General features: G+C 45.5%; 1 long non-coding RNA gene across 1 annotated transcript; it reads left to right on the top strand.

The window, feature by feature from the left end:
* Window positions 1-1235: 1235 nt before the first annotated feature.
* Window positions 1236-9234, top strand: LOC128315329 (uncharacterized). The gene is made up of 3 exons (XR_008298053.1): window positions 1236-2629; window positions 3291-3466; window positions 4596-9234. It is a non-coding gene; the product is annotated as an uncharacterized LOC128315329 (long non-coding RNA).
* The last annotated feature ends 16344 nt before the right edge of the window (window positions 9235-25578 follow it).

The raw sequence follows: 25578 nt of genomic DNA, 5'->3' as shown, positions 1-25578 counted from the left end.
TACCAAAACTCAACACCCAAAAAACAAATAATCCAGTGAAGAAATGGGCAGAAGACATGAATAGACTTTTTTCCAAAGAGAACATCCAGGTGGCTGATGGACACACGAAAAATGCTCAACATTACTCATCATTAGGGAAATACAAATCAAAAGTACAATGAGAACCACCTCGAATCAGTCAGAATAGCTAAAATTAACAACACAGGAAACAACAGCTGTTGGCCAGGATGTAGAGAAAGGGGAACCTCTTACACTGTTGCTGGGAATGTACACCAACAGGTGCAGCTACTCTGGAGAACAGTGTGGAGGTTCCTCAAAAAGTTAAAAACAAAACTATCCTATAACCCAGTAACTGTACTACTAGGTATTTACCCAAAGGATACAAAAATACTGATTTGAGGGGACACATGCACCCCGATGTTTATAGTAGCATTGTCAACAAAGCCAAAGTAAGGAAAGAGCCCAAATGTCCATTGACTGATGAATGGATAAAGAAGATGTGGTTCATATAGACAGTAGAATATTACTCAGGGATCAAAAAGAATGAAATCTTGGGGCACCTGAGTGGCTCAGTCGATTGAGCAACCAACTCTTAATTTTGGCTCAGGTCAGGATCCCAGGGTCATGGGATCAAGCCCTGCGTCTGGCTCTACACTGAGCACAGAGCTTGCTTAAGATTCTCTCTCTCTCTCTCTCTCTCTCTCTCTCTCTCTCTCTCTCTGCCCCTTTCCCCTATTCATGTGGATGTGGTCTCTAAAGTTTAAAAAAAAATGTAAAAAAATGAATGAAATCTTGCCATTTGTAACGGCGTGGATGGAGCTAGAGTGTATTATGCTAAGCAAAACAAATCAGTCAGAGAAATACAAACACCATATGATTTTACTCATATGACGAATTTAAGAAACAAACCAGATGAACATAGGGGAAGGGGAAAAAGAAAGGGAAGCAAATCATAAGAGACTCTCAACTATAGAGAACAAACAGGGTTGATGGCAGGAGGTGGGTGGGGGGAAGGGCTAGATTTATGATGGGCATTAAGGAGGGCACTTGTTGGGATGAGTACTGGGGTGTTATATGAAAATGATGAATCACATTCTATTCCTGAAATCATTATTACACTATATGCTAACTAACTAGAATTTAAATAAAAACCTGAAACAAAAAAACAAGAAAACTCTGGTTACTATATGGAAAGGAGGCCAGGGGTCAGGGTGGAAGGAGGGTTTAGGGGAAAGGCTAGGGGAGGAATGGATTAGGGCATGGGTGGGGATAAGAGTTCTATTCTGATCACATTAAATTTGAGATGCTGATTAGATGTAGTAGCAGTTTCTTAGGGTTGCTGTAATAAATGACCACAAATTGAGTGGTTTAAAACAACAGAAATGTATCCTCTCACAGTTCTGGAGGTCTGAAGTCTGAAACCAAGGCGTCAGTAAGGTTGGTTCCTTCTGGCTGCTCTGAGGAAGAATCTGTTCCATGTCTCTCTCCTAGATCTTCGCATTGCCAGCAATCCATGGCCTATGGATACATCATTCCAATATCTGCCTCTGTATTCACAAAGCATTCTCCCTGTGTGTCTCTTGTCTTTATGTCTTCTCCTCTTCTTATAAGGATGCCAGTCATACTGACTGTAGTGCCACCCTAACCCATTATGACCTAATCTTAACTTGATTATATCTGCAAAGACCTTATTTCCAAAAAAGGTCATATTCATAGGTACAAGAGGTTAGGACTTCAACATATATTTTGGGGAGACAATTCAACCTATAAAGCCTCGTGAAAGGGGATGTTAAGTGGGCCGATAGGTATATAAGGATGACGTTCAGAGGAGAGGTCTGCTTTGGAGATATTAATTTGGCAGTCATAGAAAACCAGCCTAGGGACTAGATGTAGATAGAGAATAGAAGGGGTACTAGGTTGAGCTCTGGGGCTGTCCAATATTTAGTGGTTTGTGGAAGAGAAGGAGCCGGCATAGAAGACTGAGAAGAAGTGGTCAGTGAGGTAGAAAACCAGGAGAATGTGGTGTCCAAGAAACTAAGAGGAGAGAAGTTTCAAGATGGAAGTAGCGGTCAACCTTGCTGAGACGTGGCTCTCAGACCCAGCAGCATGCAGACCAGTGGTGATGCCAACACGATTAATTTCAGTGGAGCAGTGGGGATGGAAGCTCACCCGGAGGGGCTGAAGAGAGGATGTTGAGGGAGAAAGTCAGACAGCAGCTATACACAACTCTTTCAAATTCAAAAAGTTTTTCCATGACACATAGAAAAACTGGGTGACAACAGAGGGAAATGTGGGTAATGGGAGGGTTGTTTATGTTGTAAAGCTGGAATATATTAGAGAATGTTTGTATGATATTGAACATGTTCTTCTAGTGATGGAAGCAGAGACACTCAATCCACTATATAAAGAGGGAAGGCAAATCATGGAGGACACATACAGGTAGGGAAGTAGAGCTGGTGCCAGGAAAATGAGGAAGCACTTCAAAGTGCTTTTCTTTTCTCCATGAGGGATGAGGCAAGGTCATCAGCTGAAAGTGAGGGATGAAGAGAGTGAAAGATGTTTGAAGAGACAGAAGTTATGAGGTAGAAGCTTTGATCATGTTGAATAAATATGGGAAGACTACAGAACAGTGAGTGTTCTCTTGAGATTTCCCATGGAACTCTCTCTAGACGCCTTTCTTCTGGGTCTGCACCTCCTCTCAGGAAAGGGTTCTGATTGGCCCTATTCAGGGCATATGCCTGTCTCTGGTCCAGTCACTGTATCCAGAGGATGAGATCCTGGGATTGGGCAGACCTGGGTCACATGTCTACCCCTGGGACTAGAGGGACTACTCTTATACCCCTAGAAGTCCCAGCAGAATCAAGCGGAATAGGAGATATTGGACAGACGCTAACTGGGATGTGAGGCAGACAAAAAGTAGCAGATGTCCACTCTCCCTCACTGCTCTCACAGGGTTGTTCTGAGACCCACGGAAACAGTGTCTGTAAAACCACACTGTGAACTGCAGAGCACTATACCAGGTCAGGGATTCTTACAGGGGCGCTCAGTAAATGATAGGTTTGTTTACTTATTTGCTCACTCAGTAAACATTTACTTAAGCCTCTAAGTGACCCTAGCTCTGTGCCAGGTTTACGAAGGAGAGGAGACAAATCATGAATACGATGTGATCTGCCCCAAGGAGCTTGAAGTTCAGGAAAGCTTTGTTAGTTCAGGTTAGCTTTGTTGTGGTAACAAACAACACAAAATCTTTGTAGTTTATAAACAGCAGGGCTTTATTTCTTGCTCCTCAGCTTCAGGTGAGCTTTGGCTCAGCTCCAAGCGTCTTTTTCACTCTAGGATAGGACATGCCATTCTGTGGCACAGGATAAAGAGGATACTGTGATGGCTCCTAAAGCTTCTGCTCTGATCACTTCTATTGCCATTTGATTGGCCAGCAAGTCACATGACCAAATCTGATTGCAACAAGGTAAGTATCCTGCTTCCATGGGGAGGACTTGAAACTAACATCGCAATGCATAGTGATTCACAGTACTTTTATAGAGAGAAGTGAACAACTGGGGAAGATAATATAATCATTACAAAGGGGTACAAGCACATAAATGCTCATTATACAAGAGAAAGTGATCAGAGTCCTTGATGAAGGCATTAGGAGTTCAAAGGGGAAAGATCAGAGAAGGCATCTTGGAGGAAGTGGCTTTAGGGCTGAGTATTGAACAATACCAGAGGATCTAGATGGGTACAGAAGAAGAGAGGGCATTCTAGCAGAGGAACAGCATGAGAAAGCCACAGAAGAGGGAAAGTGGGAAACTTAGACAAGGAATGGTGAATGGTTTAGTTAACCTAATGTAGAGGAATTGGGAACAAATAATAGAAAGATGGCAAAGTGACTATGCCTGCCGGCCTCCAGGAGCGTTCAGAGGCTCTCATCCCCACCCCATCCACCTGCCCAGCCAGGGGTTCCTGGACTGGGAAAGGGCATGCAGTTGCTGGTAAATGAGTCCAGGGCAGGCCAGCCTTTGGCTAGACTCTTCTGCCCTTCTTGGCTTGGTCATACCCAGGTCCTATCCCAGACTCAGCTTCTCCCAATGCCTTTTTCAAACTTTGTTGGAAATTGTACTCCCAGTGTTCTTATAAAGGTTTCTATGTGACTTCTGTGTGTTTCCTTTGCCTGCATCAGCTAGCCTGGTATCCAGAGGATACCCCCAAACTAAAGATTTTAAAACAAAAAAAGAGGTCTCCCCAGAGGCAGGGAGATGGACAAGATGACCTGGTGGAAAATCCAACCTTGCAAAGAAAGCTTCATCCTGCTGGCTACTCTATTCCACAATAGCAGTAAAATGAGTTTTTGTTTTGTTTTGTACAGAGTAAGATACCATAATTTATTTTGCCATAATTTCTTCAAAGAAAAATATAATGGCTCTTTAGAGTTGTATTACAGTATGAATTTCATTGCATTTTTTTTGGATTCAGCTTGTTATTATAGCAGTGGTTTCAGTTACATGTTTATGTAACAGAAACTTTCTGCTTCTTATTGTTTGATAAGAATGTAATGATCAGTAAAATTAATTTTCAACAATCTTGTTTTTTCTTTATAGTTATCACCTGTGGTACACGGATGCAAAAGCTTTCTGAGAGGGGGTCCTAGCTTATTGGAGTTAATGAGCTGCCTACATTGTGGGCATGTGGTCTAATTGATACTGGCCCTGGGCAGGTTTGCACTTTTAATCATTAATGCCCTGCAGCCTGCTGGAAGCATGGAAAGAAACAGGCTGACTAGAACATGCCAGAAGACAGAGGCAAAGCCACAGGGAAGCCTCCCACTGCCCAGGAGGTGCCTGCACAAGTGGAGCTCAGGGCCCTGTTGCTGGGCAGAAACCTTGGTGGTCCTGCCTCAAGGGAGGCAGGGAGACCTCTCCCTTGGGTAACCTCCAATGTTAAACATATCAGCAGGGGCCAGGCATATCTCAGGCCTGAGTAGAGGCTTGCACATCACTCACTCCATCATTCATTCACTCAAAAATATATATTAAGTATCAACTCCGTGCCAGCCCTGGTACAGTAATAAACAAGACAGACAAGCTGTCTGCCCCTTCAGAGTTTCATTTTAGTCTGCAAAAAAGATAATAAACAAGTTAAGGAATAAATCAGCAGACAATAAACAAGTTAAGGAATAGATCAGCATGATAAGGTCAGCTAGTAATAAGTGCTGTGGAGACAATTAAAGAGTGATGTGATAAGAGTACTTAGGTGAGGGGTAAGCTCACACTAAGTTCTAGTCAGAGAGGGATGCTCGGCAAAGCTGACATTTATGCTGAGACTCGAGGCATGGGAAGGAGCCAGCTTTGCAAAGTGCTGGAGGAAAAGCCTTCCAAGCATTAGGAATGACAGGTGCAAAGGCCCCAAGGCAAGGAAAGGCTGCAGTTATTTGAGGAAGAGAAAGGAGATAGGTGTGGCTGAAGCTTGATGAGCAGGATGGAGAATGACTGGAGATGAGGTTGGAGAGTTGAATAAAGCTTAGGTTATACGAAGTTTTGTAAAGCCAAGTATATCCGTCAAAAGACACTCAGGAAAAATCAGAAATCACTCTAGATTTTTCCAGTAGGAGGAATTTAGTTTGAGGAATTGGTAACAAACATGTGGGAAGGGCTAGAGGAGCAAAAAGAGGGAGATGAGGTTATCCAAAGATTAGTGATTGCAGGAAATCACACTATCAGCCCTGAGGTTAGAAGAGCAAGATCAGAAATGAGGACAATTGGGCACCTGGGTGGCTCAGTCAGTTAAGTGTCTGACTTCCACTCAGGTCATGATCTCACGATCCCTAAGTTCAAGCCCCGCATCAGGTTCTGTACTGACAGTTCAGAGCCTGGAGTCTGCTTCGGATTCTGTGTCTCCTGCTCTCTCTGCCTCTCCCTAGCTCTCTCTGTCTGTCTGTCTGTTTCTCTCTCAAATATAAAACTGCTCTACCACTGAGGCGGTTATTAGGAACCCTGTGAGCTAGAACCTGAGCACAAGCTTTGTTATTAGGTTCAGGAGGATAATGTATGTAAAATACTCAGTATAGTGCTCAGCACTTAGTAAGGTCTCCATAGACGGGAGCTATGTTATAAAGCCACACTCCAAGGACAACCAACATTACATGGGAGATGCCCAGCCTTTTAAATGAGATATAGGAAATCTTATCACATGGAAAAGTTGGGAACCAAAGGTTTTAGGAGAGCTCAGTTTAGACAAATTGATAGAATCACAGAATCTCCATTTCCAGTATTCTCCCACAGGACTCACGCAAAAGACCTCTGCTATGCTGTTTCTGCAGGCTCTGCTCGGACCGAAGTGGGAAATCCAAAGCATTCAACAGAGCATGATGGAGGTGGAAGGCGTGTGGTGGAGCAGTGAGGTGCCAGAGGAGATAATGAGCACTTGTTCCAGTTATCTATTGCTGTGTAGCAAAAAGCTTAGAGCTCAAAACAATCATTTTTTTTATGTTTATCATTCTCTGGATCAAGAATTTGGATGGAGCACAGTGTGGGGATGGTTGTTTCTGTTTCTCAATGTCTGAGGGCTCAGCTGATAAGATTAAAAGGATATGGGTCTCTCAACAGTTCGGGGCTAGAATCCCCAAAGGCTCATTTACTCACATATCTGGTGCTTGGGCTGGATTGACTTGAAGATCAGTACAGTTTTGTTTTTTTTTTAAGATTTTTATTATTTATTTATTTATTTATTTGGGGGAGAGAAAGAGAAAGAGAGAGAGAGAGAAAGAGGAAGAGAGAGGCAGAAAGAGGGAGACAGAGGATCCAAGAGTCTGCTGTGGGGCTTGAATTCATGAACCATGAGATTATGACCTGAGCTCAAGTCAGATGCTTAACAGACTGAGCCACCCAGGCACCCTGACCTGAAGATTAGGACTGGAGACCAGAGTGCCTACACATGACCTCTCTAAGTGCTCTGGCTTCCTCACAACAAGGTGATTGCACGGTAGTTGGACTTCCTATGTGGTGACTCAGGGCTCTAAACATGAGTTTTTCAGCTAACAAGGTGGTAACTACATCTCCTCTCATCACAAAGCCAAGGAAGTTTCTCAGCACTACTTCCACTGTAATCTAGAATGTATAAGGGAGCCCTCAGGACTCAAAGGGAGGGGAAGTATACTCTGCCTCTTGACGGGGGAACAGCAAAGTCTAAAAAAGCATGTGAGGTGGGAGATAATATTGGACCAATTCTGGAAAATATAATCTGCCACAGGCCTGCAGGCTAGAATTCACACTTTCCATGGGCCTGGGCCCTTGCCAGCCATCTTAGGAAGAGAACTTCTGAGCTCCCTGAGAAAGATGGGGCCAAAGGCACATGCCCCTCTCTATGCCCTACCTTCTCCTCCAGAGGAAGTCTCCCCAAAACCCAAAAAGGGAGGAGATCTGTCGCCCAGAATAAGTCTTCATAGAGTCTGCTGTTGAAAACTCAGGGGACATATGTCACCTTAGAGAGCAAGAGAGCTAGAAACTGTGCTAGGGAGTCTCATAACAATTGACCCTGGACAGTGATGATGATAGAGATGATATTTACTGAGTGCCTATTTGGGACCACGCACTTGAGTATATCTTTTCCATTTAAGCTTCCAAAGTAAATGTAGAGCCTTAAATGCACATGTCAGAAAGCAAGACGATTGAAAATTAATGAGCTAAATTAATAAGTTAGAAAAAAAATACAGCAAAATAAACTCAAATAATGTAGAAGGAAATAGCAAGATAAAAGATAGAAATTGAAGAAACAGAAACCAAATATGCAATAGAGAAGATCAGCCAAGCCAAAAGCCAATTCTGTGAAAACCGATGAATTTCTCATGATAGTGACCAAGAAAAACTTGAAAGAAAAAAAAAATAAACAATTTCAGAATGAAAAAGAGGGATTTAATTTTTTTTTTTTTTTTAAAGATGGGGGCACCTGAGTGGCTCAATCAGTTCAGTGTCCAATTTCAGTTCAGGTCATGATCTCACAGCTTGTGAGTTTGAGCCCCGCGTTGGGCTCTGTGCTGACAACTCAGAGCCTGGAGCCTACTTCAGATTCTGTCTCTATCTCTCACTGCCCCTCCCCTGCGCACGCTCTGTGTGTGTGTCTTTCTCTCTCTCTCTTTCTCTCAAAAATAAATAAACATTAAAAATTTTTTTTAATTTAAAAAAAGAAGTAAAAAGAGGGATATTGTTATGGATGCTTCAGGTATCAGAAAGAAATGAAGAGAATATTATGAATAATTTTGTACCAATAAAATTGAAGATATATGTGAAATAGACAAATTGCCTGACACATATAACTTACTAATACTGATTCAACCTAAAATAGGAAACCCGGATCATCCTACAACCATTAACAAAATTTAATCAGAGGTCAAAAATATTCCCATGAAGAAAGCCCAGTCTTCACTGATGAGTAGTAAATCTTTCAACACGCCATTAGAGAATGAAGATTCGCTTCTTCAGTGGAGGAAACTAGCTCCTGGAGTTCAAGCAACTTGCCTAAGGGCCCAGAGCTAGCAATAGTCAAACTCATGATTTGAACCCTGGTTGACCTGCCTTCAAAGCCAGGGAGCTTAGCCATTACACTCCCCAGCCTCCTCTTCAAATGCTATAATTAGCAGCGTATCTGTGAAGGTGAAGGACAAAGCCCTGATGCAAAAACATGCAAGAACAAATTCCACGTTTGCAGATATGGAAGGTAGAGCTCCCTACCTAGAAAAGTCCCAGAAATGAGGAATCTGGTTATTTCCATACAGAGAAGGAACCTGGAAATTATCCCTAGGACGCCACCCTGCCATTTTTCAAGACCTATTTAAGTGCCACCACTGCTTCCCTGCAAGGCCATAAATCCTGTCCTGAGCCCCAGAGCTGCCCTATAGCACGGTATCTGGGCCTCTTGTATACATTCTCTGTTTTGTATCATTCTCACTAATGTTTTCCAACCTTGAAAATGCATGGCTTCCTAAAAATACAGACCCCAGTTTCAAAAACCTATATTAAAAAGTTAAATGCTGAGGGGCGCCTGGGTGGCTCAGTCGGTTAAGCATCCGACTTCAACTCAGGTCACGATCTCGCAGTCCATGAGTTCGAGCCCCACGTCGGGCTCTGGGCTGATGGCTTGGAGCCTGGAGCCTGCTTCGGATTCTGTGTCTCCCTCTCTCTCTGCCCCTCCCCCGTTCATGCTCTGTCTCTGTCTCAAAAATACATAAAGGTTAAAAAAAAAATTTAAAAAGTTAAATGCTGATACTCTTGGTGATCAATGGAACTTTGAAAATTGTAAGGCAACGAGGCCATCCAAAGAATGTTTTTGTGAAGAGGTATTTTTACAATTTTCACTAAAATAGGGGTGCCTGAGTGGCCCAGTAGGTTGAGTGTCCAACTCTTGGTTTCAGCTCAGGTCATGGTCTTGTCGGTTGGTGGGATGGAGCCTGCATATGATTCTCTCCCCCTTTCTCTGCCCTTCCTCTGCTCTCACTCTTGTGTATGTGCTCTCTCTCTCAAAATAAATAAAGAAACATTAAAAAAAAAGTTTTCACTAAAATAAAAACTAAACATTTAAATATTCACATAGCAAGTTTTGTGGTCCCTGAAGATAGAATTTATCTTTGTAACAGGCATGAACTGCTCCACGATATAATGTAAGATTTCATTGTCTCTCTAAATCAAAATTAAGTCCAGGTTAAGTTCTGTTGGAACACTAGATTATTGTTCCATCTCTTCACTGCCTCCTAGGTAACAGGATTATACAACTACGTTCTTTGCCAGGTAACTATGCAGGTTGCTCCTTTGGGCAGTGTGTTTCTCCAACCCTCGACTCTAGGCTTGGCCACATGACTTGTTTTGACAAGGAGTATTTTAGCAGACTTGACATAAACAAAGACTTAAAATAGGCTTGTGCACTGGGGCTGTTATTCTTGTGCTTCTTCCATCTCCGTGAGATGGACATCCCCCTACTAGCCTACTGATCCTGGAAGGAAGATGAAAGACACATGGGGAAGAGCAAAACCATCCCAGCCAAAGCCACCCTATAAGCAATTAGCTCCCAACTAGTTGCTAAACACATACGCTAAACAAATGTTCATTGCTGTGTGTACTGAAATTTGGTGATTGTTATGCAGCATTACTTTGGCCATAGTTGATCGATAAATGCTCCTTCTTTCCAAGATTATCTCGACCTTGGTTTGTTCCAGTTGCCACAGCTATGCCTTCTTCCTGGAATGTGGAGGTACTCCTGAAGGTGGGGGTTCTGAGGCAGCTCTATCCTGTCTGTGACAAGTTTAACCAAGCCTCCCCAAACTGTGTCCCTGTGCTCAGTCTCACAGTCATGTATGGCACTCAATGATTGCCTGGGTTTGATCCTCAGACCCATAACCTGGGAAACTCATTTAATTTTTCTTTGCCTCATCTGTAAAATGGAAAAAATAATAGTACTTACTTGATAGAGTTCTTGGGAGAGATAAATAAATATATATAAAGTGCTTATCACAGTGCCTGGCATAGAGTAAATGTGTAAAAAATAGAAACTGTTACTATCATGTATTTGTTCACCTAAATATTCTTCCCTCTAGGTCCTTCCACATCAGAGAACCTGCACTCATGTGAGCTCAGGTTCCTGCTCTGATGGAATTAATACCTTCCTCCCCTTTCTAGTCTTGAGAACTCCAACTCACCCACCTGAGTTGGGCTCATCCATTTTCAGTCCAGGAAGCATTAAACCTCCAATCCTAAACTGTTAAGAAAGCCTGTGTGGAAGTTGTCTTCTGGGCAACTCACTGCTTGCAGATTTTCCTTTCTATGTAGAAACACACAAATCCTGCTGGGGGTCAAGAAAGTCCTAACCTCAAGGACACAACTTCTGGCTCTCCCTCAGGAGTGGTGGAATGCCTTTCATTCCTCTGGGGTGAGCCTACAGCTGAAAAAAACTAGACAGTTATTTTTTCAATATGTCATTCTGCTACACCTAATTCTCAATAAATCTTGGCCATAGACTGTGAATTCCTTCACCATGTTTTATTCATTGTGAACCTCCAGAGCGTAGCATAGTACCCACACTTAGTAGGTGCTTAATAAATGTTGGATAAATGAGTGAAGAATGTAGGTTATAGGACCAAGGCAATTTCCAAATGAGGGCTGTTGGAGAAATAAACATGAGTACCCACAGTACATCCAGCCTTGTGCTCAATGCTGAGGCCCATACAAGAAAAGTACCAAAACACCTGGAGCCTGTACTCAGTCCTCAAAGAATTAAGCCTACCAAAGAAATAAGGCTCGACCAGAGAAATCACTTGTTCTGTCCCACATCAAAAAGAGCCCATTGAAGTGCTTGATCCAGAAGCTGCTGTGGGCCTGATAGTGCACAGCCTTGGGAAAGGAAGAGGCAAGATGTGGCCTAAGGTTTGAAAGTCTGAGAGGGGCTCAGACACTCAGCAGAGGGCCAATGGCTTATCGGGTGTCCGAGAACATCACGAGCAAAGGCACAGCATAGGAATGAGTTTGCTATTTTGGGGAAATAACAAGGAGATCAGCCTGACCTGGCTGTAGGACTTGTGATATGGAGTCAAGAGAGATAATCGTGGCTATTTCAGGCTGTGACCTGAGTGTAGAGACCTAGAAGTCAGGCTGGGAGTGGGTCCTGATGAGTCAGGCAATAAAGAATGGGTTCTTGAGAGGAGACATGACAAACATTTGTCTCATTCCAGGACTAAAAAAGATTTTAATCCAATCCAGAGATTCCAGATATGAGCCCACTAGAGGAGCAGACCACTCAGCTCCTCTAAGAAAGTAGAATTTTAAGGTAAGACTGTTTAGTTGTAAGCAACAGAAAAATGCTAGCTAACTTAAGCAAAAAATGATTATATTAGAAAGAAAAGAGGATGGCTCAAAGAATCAAAGAAAATACTGAAGAGGCTATCCTAGAAAGATGAGGAACCAAGACAGTGAAATCAAGGGAGCTGGGGCTAAGGGATAATCCCTTCAGGGTACCACCTTGGGGATCGATGAATTCTTTTTTCATGTCACCCCATGCAAGATTTAAGAAAAAGACCATCTAATTGGCCTAGCTTGGGTCACATGTCAAGCCCTTGGCCAAGCAATGGAGGGAGTCTTCATTAACAGTCCAGTAAGATTATAAATGCTGAAGCAGTGCCCCAAGACAAATCCCCAAAGCTGGTGCTAGGGGAAATGGATAGTGGAAAGGCCATAACAGTAATTTTCTATGAGGTGTGAACATTGGGAAAACCTAGGGCCTATTTGGCCTTGGAGGGTGAAGAGAGAGGGAAGATGGAGCAATTACCTGAGCTCGTAGGTATTTGTGATAATTAATTTTAGGTGTCAACTTGACTGGCACAGAGGGTGTCCAGATATCTGGTTAAATGTTATACCTGGATACGTCTGTGAGGGTGTTTATGGAGTAGATTGGCACTTGAATTGGTGCATGGAGTGAAGTGGATTGACTAACACCCTCCTCCCTGGCCAGTGCAGGTAGGTAATAATGCTTAACCAGGTATCAGGGCGTCCTGTGTCCCAGTTAAGTTGTCACATAGAATTAACCAATCTGGGGGCACTTGGGTGGCTCAGTTGGTTAAGTACACAACTCCTGATTTAGGCTCAGGTCATGAACTCACGATTCATGGGTTTGAGCCCCACATTGGGCTCTTCTCTAACAGCACAGAGCCTGCTTGGGATCCTCGCCCTCTCTCTCTGCCCCCTACCCTGCTTGCTCGCTCTCTCTCTCAAAATAAATAAACATTAAAAAAAAAAAAAAAGAATTAACCAATCTGTTGAAGGCCCAAATGGAACAAAAAGGTGGAAGAAGGTTGAATTCCCTCTCTGCCTAAACGGGAACCCTCTTGCACTGTTGGTGGGAATGCAAATTGGTGCAGCCGCTCTGGAAAGCAGTGTGGAGGTTCCTCAGAAAATTAAAAATAGACCTACCCTGTGACCCAGCAATAGCACTGCTAGGAATTTATCCAAGGGATACAGGAGTACTGATGCATAGGGGCACTTGTACCCCAATGTTTATAGCAGCACTCTCAACAAGAGCCAAATTATGGAAAGAGCCTAAATGTCCATCAACTGATGAATGGATAAAGAAATTGTGGTTTATATACACAATGGAATACTACGTGGCAATGAGAAAAAATGAAATATGGCCTTCTGTAGCAACATGGATGGAACTGGAGAGTGTGATGCTAAGTGAAATAAGCCATACAGAGAAAGACAGATACCATATGGTTTCACTCTTATGTGGATCCTGAGAAACTTAACAGAAACCCATGGGGGAGGGGAAGAAAAAAAGAAAAAAAAAAAGAGGTTAGAGTGGGAGAGAGCCAAAGCATAAGAGACTGTTAAACACTGAGAACAAACTGAGGGTTGATGGGGGGTGGGAGGGAGGGAAGGGTGGGTGATGGGTATTGAGGAGGGCACCTTTTGGGATGAGCACTGGGTGTTGTATGGAAACCAATTTGACAATAAATTTCATATATTAAAAAAATAAAATAAAATAAAATAAAATTTCTAAAAAAAAAAAAGAATTCCCTCTCTGCCTGACTGCTTCCCTCCAAGTTCCTGCTTCTGAAGACTTTAGATCCAGACTAGAATCTACACCATTAATTCTCAGGCTCTCGGGCCTGAGAATTATACCCCTTCTTTTCTAGGTCTCCATCTTGTAGATGGCAGATCCTGGGACTTCTCAGTCTCCATAATTGTGTGAGCCAATTCCTTATAATAAATCTCATTTCCTATTTTACATCTATGGCTGTAGTTCTTATTGATTCTGTTTCTCCGGAGAACCCTGAATAATACAGTATACATTTATGACTGGACCCATAGACTCCACAGCTTAGTTCCTCAAGCCCCTCCCTTAGAGGTCTTCAGAGTGACCAGGTAAGAAATGCGCTCATGTGGAGGAGGGGACAAATTGAGGGTCAGGGTGGGAACTCAGACAGTGTTGAAAAACAAACCTATTTAATAATTTAATTGTTCTAAGGGGGAGGAAGGCAGGATTTGCCATTTCAATGATAAGTCAATCAGGAACAGGCCCTTTCTCAGTCTCTGAAATGCTAAGAGGGTCAGGGTGCTCCCCAACCTTCCCTAGTCTCCTCATACCAAAATGGAATTTCAGGGGCACATGGCTGGCTCAGTTGGTGGAGCATGCGACTCTTGATCTCAGAGTTGTGAGTGAGAGCCCCACACTAGGTGTAGAGATTACTTTAACAAAAATTTTTTTAATGTTTATTATTGAGAGAGAGAGAGGTGAGGGGCAGAGTGAGAGAGGCACACAGAATCTGAAGCAGGCTCCAGGCTCTGAGCTGTCAGCACAGAGGCCAATGTGGGGCTCAAATTCACGAACTGTTGATCATGACCTGAGCCAAAGTCAGATGCTTGACTGAATGAGCCACCCAGGCGCCCCTAGATTACCTGGGTGGCTCAGTTGGTTAAGGGTTCAACTTTTGATTTTAGCTTAGGTCAGGATCCCATGGTTTGTGGGATCAAGCCATGTGTCAAAATCTACATTTACAGACATTCTCTCCACCTCCCACACATGTGCACACACTCTCTCTCACTCTCTAAATAAAAAAATAAACATTTAAAATAAAATAAAATCTTTTAAGAAAAAAGTAATTTTAGAGGATAAGGGGCCAGTGCCCATGCAGGGGAAAGCAGGGAGCAACCTTCTGCTTCATCTAGTTGAAATAAAGTCTAATAGGGGCAGTGGTTTTTTAGCAAAGTATAATTACACAGCCTGGCTGTTCCTAAAGCCTGACGTGAAGAAAATGGGGCCATCTGGGAGTCCTGATGTTGAACAGCTGGAATAGAGGTAGATTTGTGGCAAATGAACTCCACCTCCACATGGTTGGAGCCTCTCCTGAGCCTGGCCCAGTCTTGGTCCACCTCAGCTTAAGAGATGGAATGAGTTCTGGGCACAGGTGGTACAGAGACTTGGAAGCCTTTTAGCAACCAAGCAAGCTTATGAGTGGGTAGTATCAGGAGAAGTTAAAGGTTTTTTATTTACTCACCATTCTTTTCTCTTCTGTTCCCTGGCTCCTTGCCCTCATCTCCTTGTTGGGTTTGGTCAATGGGAGGCCTGGCAGGAGATAAGCTGATGAAAGGAGAGAGAGGTAGGGGTATTTATTCCCTCCCCTCCACCCCACTGCTGGGCCTCGGTGTTGGCAGCAGCTGTATTTCTGTTTGTTTGGGTTTTTTTTTAATGTTTATTTACTTTTGAGAGAGGGGGATGGAGAGAGACAGAAAGACAGAGACAGACTGGGGAAGGGGCAGAGAGAGAGGGAGACACAGAATCTGAAGCAGGCTCCAGGCTCTGAGCTGTCAGCACAGAGTATGATGTGGGGCTCGAACTCACAAACTGTGAGATCATGACGTGAGCCAAAGTGGATGTTCAACTGACAGCCACCCAGGCGCCCCGTCAGCAGCTGAATTCCTTTACAGAAGGCCATACTTCCTACAAGGCACCTGGGTGGCTCAGTTGGTTAAGTATCTGACTCTTGGTTTTGGCTCATGTTAAAAAAAAAAAAAAAAAAAAAAAAGGCCACAGCTCCTGTGGGGCAATGGCTCTCCCACATATAGCTCTCACCAGGTTCTGGCAATACCACTCCCTCCTCTATCCATTCCTCTTCTAGCTGAGAACTTATAAACTCTTTCTTCTGTGGCTAGGCCCTGGGTACCTCTGGGTCCTTTGTTGTCTCCTGTAACCCCACTCAGGAAATATTCCTTTCATTTCCCCCTCTCCAATGTACCATCTGAGTGTGCCATCTATTTTCTGAAGAGCCCCTGCCAGGTACAGTATCTTACAGTGGCACAGCAGCATGGAAACCCTGTCACCCTGGCCCCTTGGTGGAGGTGACTACCCAGGGTGCCTCAGATCAACCAATGGTAACCAAGGAATCTCAATCAAGTGTTCTCTGGTATTTGGCAGGGCCTCTGAGAGGTTATGCTGTCATCTCCCTGCCTTCACACATGGAGAACAGTAACAGGGCAGAGTCTTCCACGCCAGGAAACGCCATTAGCCAAGCAGAGGCTCTCTGGCCTCAGTTGCCTGACAAAACAGGTTCAATCCCCTTCAGTCCTGCCTCCATTCCTCCTGTTGGTATCTTAGCCCGTTACCTTGGACTCTTTCCAGCAGGAACGCCAGGTCCTCCCTTTATAATCTACCCCTAAACTTCAGCTGTCTTCCACTTGCCTCCCCCTTTGCCCAGAGATAATCATTTTTTCTGTTCTCTCATCTACCTCAGACCATGGAGAGGAGCAGGGAGGAAGACTGGGGCCCTTCTCTGAGCCTTACCCTCCCACCCCAGACCTTAGTTTCCCCAGGAAGTGGCAGGCAGGAAGAGACCTGTCACAGACTGAAGATAAGATAGCTGCTCATTAAGGAAGCTAAGAACCAACGAAGGTGAGTAATGGTGTCAGGAGCAGAGCCCAGTGTGAGCAGATAAGTGAGCAATAGCATTAGGACTGAGTGTAGGAAAAGAGAAGAGAGGGAGAGGGGAAGGTGAGAGAGGGGAGGGGGGGAAAGGAGAATCAGTGCCCAGAGCAAGAACTTCCAGATGATTCTCTCAGGATAAAACAAATCCAGCCTGACCCTCTCCCTCCCCAGAGCTGTCATCTTAAAAGAGAGGACTACTCGGTCACCTGTGTGGGGCAAGGAGTGGTTAGGACATGGATATAGGCAAAGATTGTATGCATTCATTTCACATACATGTGTTGAATGCCTACCTCATACTGGGGCCCAGCAGTGAATCAAAAAACATAATCCCTGTTCTCACGGAGCTTGCCTCCTGATGCATTTAAAATGCACACTCTCGGGGCACCTGGGTGGCTCAGTCAGTTAAGCATCCGACTTCGGCTCAGGTCATGATCTCTCGGTTTGTGAGTTCGAGCCCCGCATTTGGCTCTGTGCTGACAGCTCAGAGCCTGGAGCCTGCTTTGGATTCTGTGTCTCCCTGTCTCTCGGCCCCTCCCATGCTCATGCTTTGTTTCTGTCTCTCAATAATAAATAAACGTTAAAAAAATTTTTTTATAATGCACACTCTCAGGACGTCTGGGTGGCTTAGTTGGTTGAGTTTCTGACTCTTGGTTTTGGTTTGGGTTGTAATCTCATGGTTCATGGGTTCAGGACCCATGTCAGGCTTGTGCTGACAGCGTGAGCCTGCTTGGGATTCTCTCTCTCCCTCTCTCTCTGCCCCTGCCCTGCTCATTCTCTCTCTCTTAAAATAAACAAAACTAAATAAATAAATAAATAAATAAATAAATAAATAAATAAATAAATAAATAAATAAATAAAATGTGTACTCTCTACTATGGTCCACAAAACCACCCTTGGTCTGGAACCTGTCCTGTCCAAAACGCATTTGGGACATTTTGACCCTCTTCCCTCTAACTCTCCTCTAGCCACAAAAACCTTGCCATACCCTGAACATGCCAACTTCATTCTTGCCTTGGGACTCCTATTCTCTTGGCCTGGTACATTCTTTTCCTGGATCTTCCTTCTCATGGCTGCCTACTGCAGGTCTCAGCCAAGGGGTCAAGCAGAGAGAAAAAGCACTTCAAGTAGTGGGAAAAGCTTGTTTGAAAGTTCTGAGGTGGCAAAGAGTCGAAGAACAGAAAGGAAACCAGTGTGGCTGGGGCAGAGAGGGCAGCAGGCAAAGGGAAGTGATGAGGTCAGAATTCCCCTGAAAGCCAACCATGGGGACAAAGGCTCTGATCCAGAAAGCAGGGGTGAGGGTCAGAGGACAGAGACAAGAAGACCTCAGGAGAAAATGTCTGAAAGTATTACTGAGTTGGTCACAGCTTCAAGCAACCAGGTACATTCTGCGAAGATTTATGAAGGATCTTGAACCATCACCTGGGGCAAGTAAAAGGGAAACATTTCTTCAGGGGTTCCCACCTGCTCTGTCAAGAGTTGCCCTAAGAAGTTGGCTGACCACAAAGAAGTCCTGGGGCAGCCAGAGGACAAGGTCAGGGGTCTGAGGGTGAGGTGCTGTCAGATCACACCCCATGAACTGATGAAGCCAGTGTAGAGCTGTTTGGCACACCAGTGGCCAGAGTAAGAGGTGAGAGTGAGTGAATTTGAAGTGGGGCACAAGATGTATCCCATAGATTAAAACGGACACAAGTAAGGCTGGAGAGGGAGGCTTAAGACAGGAGGGATGAGCTGCTCACATCAGAGGGACAGGTGGAAGCTGGTCTGGGTGGCAAATGTTCCTGATGCAAACGGAAGAGGGAACTTCGGTGGTCTCAGGGCCCAGAAGGCACCTCTTCTATGGAAGGTGTCCAACCAGGCCACTGCCCCCTCCTTCGTGTCACTTTTTTGGGAACTTACTAAGTTTCCTGCAGCAGCATTCCATGAAAAGAGTAAGGAGGCAGGGCACTGATGCACTCCTCAAGGTACCTCCATGTGACCTGTGTTGGATGAAAGGCTGAGAAGATTCTCATAGTGTTTATGACAAGACTCCAGCCTGGTGTCTAAGTGTGCACATTCATTCAGGACTCAGTATCTATTTATTGAGCATCTACTATGTGCCAGGCACTGGGGCTGCAGAGACAATCAAGAGCACCAGGGCCTCTGCCCATACCGAGGGCACATCTCAGCCGATGACATGCGGCCTTGACACATGTTCCATGCACACTTCAATGTATACATGGTACAGATGAGTGCTACCTGGTGGGGGTCTACCATGCTACTTGGCCCGCTCCATAATTTCCTCCATGTCCCCACCCCCACTCCCTATGCTTCTAGTCCCACACCGACAGCCTCAGGCGAGCAAATGATTCCAACCCCTTTGAGCTGCCGGCCAGCTCAGTCTCTTTTCTCAATAAGTTTAATTTTGCCAACAGCCAGAGGCAATGACAGCAGCTCTGGAAACCTGGCTGCTGATACTGTGGGCTGGGATAGGCAGCCCAGAAATAATTGCCTCTTTGAGTGTTCTATTGGAATGTGCACATGCTTCTTGCTTCTTGTGGGGGCCATTCTCGCCCAGGGCTGCCTCTTGATGTGAGGGTTGAACTAGGCCTGTGAGGTTGGTGGGGGCTGCTTCAAGGAGAGGGTGGAAGGCTGGTGGGGCTCAAGGCTGTACCTTGTCCATCCTCCTTCCTCCAAAGTCACATTATTCAAGCAGGAGTTTGAAGAACACCTGAAATCCTGTGTGTCACATACACCAAAGCCTCACCACCTTGCAGTCCTACAGTTTTCCCCACCATCTGCCTCAAAACTCCCACCTCTCTGGAAGTCCCTCCCTGTGCTGAGTGTGGGTGGCCCTGACACTTGGGATCTGGGCTCTGAGGGCAGCTTTACTCCAGGAGTCTCCCCCTTGCCACTGTCCTTAGTGCAGGATGCCTGCTTCTCCTTGATCTGCGTAGAGAAACAGAATGTTAATGATGATGAGTCCAGATTTCCCCGGGTGTGGAATCAGCCAGATGGATCCTAATGCCACATCCTGACTCAGTCCGCCAGACCTGTGACTGCACCAAGATGGCTGCCTCCTCTGCAGCTGCTGTTGGGTGTGAGAGGAGTGAACAGGCAGAGAGAAAGAGTGCATGGGAAATGACTGTAATGAAAGAAGAGGTTTCATTTATCTGCCCCAAATCTGGTAGGGTCTTCTCAAGGTCATTGAGGCTATCTCCCTGACTCCAGTCCAGTCATTGCTTCTCAGCCTCCCTGGAGATCCCAACCCACACCCCTCACTTGATGTGCCCTTGGCTAGGTCAACAGACATGGGGTGAGGGACTCCACCTCCATATAATTATTTCAGTTCTGGGCCTCAGTGGAAATCCTTTGAGATTATAGTCCTGCTGACTGTATTCTCTCTAAAATAATCACCCTTGGGGCACCTGGGTGGCTCAGCCGGTTGAGTGTCTGACTCTTGTTCAAGCTGCACGTTAGGCTCTGTGCTGACGGTGCAAAGCCTGCTTGGGATTCTCTCTCTCTCTCTCTCTCTCTCTCTCTCTCTCTCTGGCGCTCTCTCTCGCTCTCCCCCCCCCCCCCCCCGCTTGTTCGCATGTTTTCTCTCTCAAAATAAGTAAATAAGCCTAAAAAAAATAAATAATCACCCTTCATGTAGGATCTAATATGGTCTTAGGGTACAGAAGGTGATGGTGACCCAGGTGGGTGCAGGGAACCACGGTCTTGTTTAGCATTCCCCGGTGTGGGGCATAAAGACCCCTGGGGCCTAGGGAACTCCTGCTTGGAGACTCACAGAGGTGCTGTGCAGCAGACTCACAGAGGTGCTGTGGCACTTAATGCCTTCCCCATCTGGGGTCCTAGAAAACCCCTACCCATTCTTCAAAATCCTGATTGAAGAGTATCTCTTTCCAGAAGCTTCCCTGAACCCTTTGGAGGCAGAGCGGAACACTGTCCTTCAACTCAGTGCTTTGCTCTGCAAACAGCCTGATCATGAGTAAGTTACTAATTATTACATAACCTCTATAAAATGGGAGTAATATTGCCCTTACATGATTAGGGAGGAATTAGAGATACTGTATCTTTAAAACCCAGTATTGTGCTTGCCACATGGTCATGGCTCAGAAAATGCCACCTCTTGGGGTGCCTGGGTGGTTCAGTTGGTTAAGCATCTATCTGATTCTTGGTTTTGGCTCAGGTCATGATCTCACAGTTCCTGGGTTCAAGCCCTGCATCAGGGTCTGTACTGACAGTGTGGAGCTGGCTTGGGATTCTCTCTCTCTCTCTTTCTCTTTCCTTTCCCCATTCACTCTGTTTCTTTCTCAAAAAGAAACAGAAAAAAAAAGAAAAGAAAGAAAATGACACCTCTTGAGTGATGATGGCAGTGATCACACTTTCTCAGGGGTCTGTTTACACATCTGTCACCTCTAATAGACTGTGGACCTCTTAAGGACAAGGGCCACAGTTAAGTCATTGCTGTATTCATAGCACCATGGCTGACTCACAGTAAGCACCCAACAAAGGGTAATAAATGTCAGCATTATCACTAGGATACTTAAAATAATACTAAGTGGCCTTTGGTAAAGGTTTGCCATGTGCCAGGTACTGTTCCAAGCAATTTATTTACCAGGATTATCTCATTTAATCTTCACAACAACTCTATGTGGTGTTATCCCCATTTCACAGATGAATAAATTGAAGTTTACCAGGATAGGACTCTTTGGCTCAAGTCACACAGTAAGGAGTGAGAGATGGAGGCAGTTTTTGAACAAGGTAAGTCTGCTCCCAAGTTTTGGAGCAACTCCATACTTGACTGCCAGGCATGCTCTATACTGGATCACAATCCTGTCCACCTGACAACAGAAGTAGATGTGGTTTCTTTATGTATCCTTTGAACCCTGATCCTGGCACAAAGCAAGCCTCCTAGTCAATGTCTCTCAGATAAGTAGATGAGAAAAGGAGAGGGAGAAAGGAGAAAGTCCAGGGCAGATGAGGCCAGATGTGTTTTGGCCCTGAGATTCACACACCTTTCCCGGGGCCCTCGTCATTCCTACCATCCCATTTCCAACTGTGTTTGAAAGGATGTTCCCCTGAGAAAAGATTGAAGCTCACAAGAATGTGAACTGTGGCTCACGTGCTCCCCACTTCCCAGGCGGCCCATTGCCATCCCCAGGATGCCTGGCCTGAGTTGTTGGGGACACAGAGAGATTTGTGGTATGTGAGTGAGCCAGCACCTGGGAGAAGAGGAAACAAAAGTAGGCCATAGCATCTCTGTACCTCAGAGGGCTAGACTTGGGAGCCGTGGAGTCATCCCCTACCACCCCCCAACACCCTCCCCACCAGCTCAACATTCAGGGCCTCACCTCTTTCAGCAGGGTTATGGCCCAGAGGACCACAAACTTGATAGAGGTAAATCTCTTCTGGGAGTAGGTGGAAGGTCTCTGTTCCTTTTTGTTCTGTCAGTGCCCCAGAGTGGAGGCAGGGCCTACCTGCCCATCTGACCTCAGGGCAGGGTCATGGGAATCAGGACCAGCTTCGTCCTAGCCCAGCCCTGTTTCTTCAAGCCTACTTAGTGCTAGGGAGGGAAAGAGAAATTTTAATTTACATTTCTCCCCTCCATTCAGAGTCTGGACAGCTATTTTGACTGCTTCACTGAAATATTCTTGAATTCTGAATTTCTTTTTCTCATTATGGCTCAAAAATTAAAATCTCTCTGCCTTGGGCAAGTAAAGGCTGAGTGAGGGATGGCTGCCACCACCGCACATTTCTTATTTAAGTCAATTTGGAAACACCGACTGCTTTCTCTCAGGGCAGGTGACCGAGAGAAGAGGACAGGGCAGACTGTACCCTCCTTCCTTCCGACAGCTCCGGCATTAATTCTCCCATTATTCCTGTAGCCCTCAATGACCTGGCCTAATCACAAACTTAATAACACCCTGCGCTTGTGAAGCTCTTGGCCATGCATTATTTCCAGCTGATCGTCACAACAGCCCTGCAAGGAAGAAAAGCAGGTGTTCTTGTCCTTGTTTTTATTAATGATTTAACTGAGGGCCCAGTGTGTCTTACAGATGAGACAAAGCCCCTGCAGTCCTTGGGGAGGGCACGCAGGGTGAGGGTGGTCAAAGTTGGATCCCTTCCCCTTCGGGTCTCCTTGCCTCTGAGAAGACAGCTGGGACAGGGCTGCCTCTTCCCATTGCCGCCAGAACACTGAATGAGAGATCCACTCCGGAGTGGTGTGATCCAGGGCAGCTCCTGAACCGTTTGGAAGTTCAAATTCCTTATATTTAAAAAAGGGGCATTAAGGAAGACACTTGGGATGAGCACTGGGTGTTATATATAGGGGAAGAATCGCTGGATTCTACTCCTGAAATCATTATTGCACTATATGCTAACTAACTTGGATGTTAGATTTAAAAAGTCGGGGTGGGGGGGGAGCATTGCCCTGGGGCACCTGGGTGGTTTAGTCGTTTAAGCGTCTAACTTCAGGTCAGGTCATGATCTCCTAGTTTGTGGGTTGGAGCCCTGTGTAGGGCTTGGTGAGACAGCTCAGAGCTTGGAGACTGGAGCCTGCTTTGGATTCTGTGTCTTTCTCTCTCTCTCTCTCTCTCTCTCTCTCTCTCTCTCTCTCTGCCCTCCCCTGCTCGCACTCACTCTGTCTCTTTCTCTCTCTCTCTCAAAAATAAACATTTAAAAAAAATTGTTTTAAAAAGTGGTTGCCCTTGGGGCGTCTGGGTGGCACAGTCGGTTAAGCGTCCGACTTCAGCCAGGTCATGATCTCGCGGTCCGTGAGTTCGAGCCCCGCGTCAGGCTCTGGGCTGATGGCTCAGAGCCTGGAGCCTGTTTCCGATTCTGTGTCTCCCTCTCTCTCTGCCCCTCCCCCGTTCATGCTCTGTCTCTCTCTGTCCCAAAAATAAATAAACGTTGGAAAAAAAAATTAAAAAAAAAAAAAAAAGAAAAAGGGGTTGCCCTAAATCATGCCTAGAGTCACTTGCAATCCATGTGCCCAGACTCCAGGGGGAAAGAAAGATGGGTGTTCTCTGTTACTTTGCTCCATTGTCTCTCTGTCCTCAGGTGGTGACTGCTCCTCCCTGTGTGACAACACCACCGGCTGTCTTTGCCCTGTTCTTCTTGTCTCTCCTCAGATCTCTCCTTGATTTGCTCACAGACTCGCATAGGAATATTTGGTCCACACGGTGTCCAGAACATCCCCTCTGAGACAGGCCTGGAGAAGGCAGTGTGGTTGGAGGTGGCTCCAGGACCACCTCAAAGCTATAGCAGCTCAGTTTTTACTGAGCATATGGGGAGGCGCCTGGGGCTTTCCAAGGTCTGGAACAGGATCCTTTCACTAGAGGACACCAGACTCAGGAATGCAGGCGGGCTGCCTCTCACACAGCATTAGAGGTTGTGACTGCCCCATCTGCAAACAGCAGCACCAGCCTTCTAGAGGCACATGCTCTGGTGGAGAAAAGAGTTTTCCATTTCACCTTTGCCCCCATCCCCACCTCCCTCAAGGACCTGGTAATTTTCCACGGTCTTCTGTTCTTTTTTGTGGGACTCAAGAGAACCAGCAACCCAAAACACCACATGACCCTAAACTCTCCAATAACCTCACGTTTTTGTTCCTGGTTTGAAATGACAGCCACTCTCACCCGCCTCTCCTCCTGCCTGCGGAGTGCAAGCCGAGGGCAGGTCTGCTCTCTTGTCACCACCTCAACCCCAAGGGCCACAGAGGGAACTCCAAACCTAACCTGAACGAGCAGGAGGGACAGCCCGGGCAAACCAGGGGCTTTCTGAGGCTGGTGCAGGAAGGAGAGCCAAGGGAGGGAGGAGAGAATGAGTGCTTTCTGGAGATAAAGGCTTTGGATTGCAAGTCAAAACCAAAAAGGAGGCTGTACAGCTGAGTCAGGAAAAATCAGATCTAGGATCAAATTTCAGCTCTACCTTAAGCTGTGAACACTTAGGCAACCTCTGGAATCGTAAGTGTCCTCCTTTGCTTTCCACATTGGTGATTATCTCAGAGTGGTGTTGCCAGGTTTAATGAAATAATGTACATAAGACACTTACCAAGGCCTTTGGCATAAATTAGGCACTCAGTAAATGGTTGTTGTTATTATTATCATTACTGGTATCTGTGTTATTGTAGCTGATGGAGAATTATAAATGGGGATTGGAGACAGCTTTTCTTGTTTGTAGAGACACTTGGCCACAACAAGTTGAGGGTCTCCTTACCCTCTGGTGCCATCTTGTTGACTCACACACAGGCTTCTGTTTCCTTGTAGCAGCTCACTTTACACCAAGAACAAACTGCATCTTGGGAACTTAGAGTTACAGAAACTGGGCAACCTAGTCCTTCTCACTGTCAGATAAAGGGGCCCCTGTTCTGATTCCCGTCAGTGGCAAAGGATGACGCTCAGGCCACCGCTGAGTACAAGGGTAAGGCTAAAAGTAACAATGGTTGGTCAGGTGCCAAGGCCTTGGGAAAAAACTGAGGTCCCAAGAGAGAAACCAGAGCTGCCCCAGCGCCTCTTCCCCTTTGTGCCACTCACTGTTCCCTCATACCCCTGGTTTCTAGTGCTTCCCAGCCCCCATCTCTGACATGGAGGGTAGGACCAAGCTGAGACCTTACTGGATAGGTAGATGATACGATAGACATTGGGGTTCCTCTCCTGGGGGAGGTGGTTTGGAGTGTTGGGATTTCCCATACACCACTAGGTCTGGGAACCCAATTAAGATTGAAAGGCCAGAGAAATGGGTCACAATCCTAAAATCCTGAGAAGGGAAAGTCCATAGTTGGCAACTTCACCTCACCCCATCTCTCTTCCCCAATCCCAGTGTCCTGTTTCTTTTTTCTCTTTTGACTCTCTCCTTTCCATTCTCTTTTCTCTGCCTCTTCTTCTTTCTCCTCTCCTTATCCAGAGGCTGGCTTTGCAAGTTTTCAACTTTTTAAAGTTTATTTATTTATTTTGAGAAAGAGCACATGAGTAGGGGAGGGGCAGAGAGAGAAAGAATCCCAAACAGCTTCGCACTATCAGCACAGAGCCTGACACGAGGCTTGAACCCACGAACTGTGAGATCATAACTTGAGCCGAAACCAAGAGACGCTCAACCTAATGAGCCACCCAGGCACCCTGCAAGTTTTCAACTTCTGTTCCCAGA

This window comes from Acinonyx jubatus, chromosome A1 (assembly GCF_027475565.1).
Source record: "Acinonyx jubatus isolate Ajub_Pintada_27869175 chromosome A1, VMU_Ajub_asm_v1.0, whole genome shotgun sequence".
Classification (NCBI taxonomy): domain Eukaryota; kingdom Metazoa; phylum Chordata; class Mammalia; order Carnivora; family Felidae; genus Acinonyx; species Acinonyx jubatus.
The sequence above is the reverse complement of the archived record's forward strand: the minus strand, read 5'-3'. Positions and strand labels throughout refer to the sequence as shown.